Here is a 2,031-nt window from a genome sequence, read left to right on the forward strand (position 1 = left end):
CCTTCTTCCCAGAAAACATACGTCCATGCCTTCCTCCACATGGGCAAGACCCCGGTTAACTCTCCCTCCCTCCGTCTGCCTATCAGGTCGGCTGATCAGCCACCTTCTGAAGTCCAAACTACATGCATAGACACACACACACACAGTCACAGCCAACCCCATGCACATACACACGCACGCACGCACACGCACACGTACACACACACACACACACCCCGTGCACAGCCAACCCCATGCATATACATACACACAGCCAGGCACAGAGTGGGGAATTAAATTTATATAAGTGTTACGTTCCCCAGTTTCTGTGTTGTAGTGTGTGTATTTCAGGAAATGGCTTGATGAAATCCCTCAAGCAGCTGATTGGTCGACTCCATGGCTAATTGGAGAGCTGACCCCACCCCCTCGTCAAGACGCAGCTGTCTCCAATTACCCATTCCTTCTGAAGCTATTTAAAAGCCAGTGTTCTGTTCAGAAGAGAGATCATTGCTGAAAGAGGAGGTTGATTGCTGTGGGTTATAGCATGATGGCTGGGGGTTATAGCATGATGGCTGAGGGTTATAGCATGATGGCTGAGGGTTATAGCATGATGGCTGAGGGTTATAGCATGATGGCCATAGCATGATGGCTATAGCATGATGGCCATAGCATGATGGCTATAGCATGATGGCTATAGCATGATGGCTGTGGGTTATAGCATGATGGCTGAGGGTTATAGCATGATGGCTGAGGGTTATAGCATGATGGCTGAGGGTTATAGCATGATGGCTGAGGGTTATAGCATGATGGCTGATGGCTATAGCATGATGGCTATAGCATGATGGCTATAGCATGAGGGCTATAGCATGATGGCTGATGGCTATAGCATGATGGCTATAGCATGATGGCCATAGCATGAGGGCTATAGCATGATGGCTATAGCATGATGGCTGAGGGTTATAGCATGATGGCTATAGCATGATGGCTATAGCATGATGGCTATAGCATGATGGCTGAGAGTTATAGCATGATGGCCATAGCATGATGGCCATAGCATGATGGCTATAGCATGAGGGCTATAGCATGATGGCTGAGGGTTATAGCATGATGGCTGTGAGTTATAGCATGATGGCTGAGGGTTATAGCATGATGGCTGAAGGTTATAGCATGATGGCTGTGGGTTATAGCATGATGGCTGAGAGTTATAGCATGATGGCTGTGGGTTATAGCATGATGGCTGAGGGTTATAGCATGATGGCTGAGGGTTATAGCATGATGGCTGAGGGTTATAGCATGATGGCTGAGGGTTATAGCATGATGGCTGATGGCTATAGCATGATGGCTATAGCATGATGGCTATAGCATGAGGGCTATAGCATGAGGGCTATAGCATGATGGCTGATGGCTATAGCATGATGGCTATAGCATGATGGCCATAGCATGAGGGCTATAGCATGATGGCTATAGCATGATGGCTGAGGGTTATAGCATGACGGCCATAGCATGATGGCCATAGCATGATGGCTATAGCATGAGGGCTATAGCATGAGGGCTATAGCATGATGGCTGATGGCTATAGCATGATGGCTATAGCATGATGGCCATAGCATGAGGGCTATAGCATGATGGCTATAGCATGATGGCTGAGGGTTATAGCATGACGGCCATAGCATGATGGCCATAGCATGATGGCTATAGCATGAGGGCTATAGCATGATGGCTGAGGGTTATAGCATGATGGCTGTGGGTTATAGCATGATGGCTGAGGGTTATAGCATGATGGCTGAGGGTTATAGCATGATGGCTGAGGGTTATACCATGATGGCTGGGGGTTATAGCATGATGGCTGAGGGTTATAGCATGGTGGCTGTGGGTTATAGCATGATGGCTGTGGGTTATAGCATGATGGCTTTGGATTATAGCATGATGGCTGTGGGTTATAGCATGATGGCTGAGGGTTATAGCATGATGGCTGAGGGTTATAGCATGATGGCTGTGGGTTATAGCATGATGGCTGTGGGTTATAGCATGATGGCTGTGAATTATAGCATG

This window comes from Oncorhynchus keta, chromosome 27, assembly GCF_023373465.1.
Source record: "Oncorhynchus keta strain PuntledgeMale-10-30-2019 chromosome 27, Oket_V2, whole genome shotgun sequence".
Lineage (NCBI taxonomy): Eukaryota > Metazoa > Chordata > Actinopteri > Salmoniformes > Salmonidae > Oncorhynchus > Oncorhynchus keta.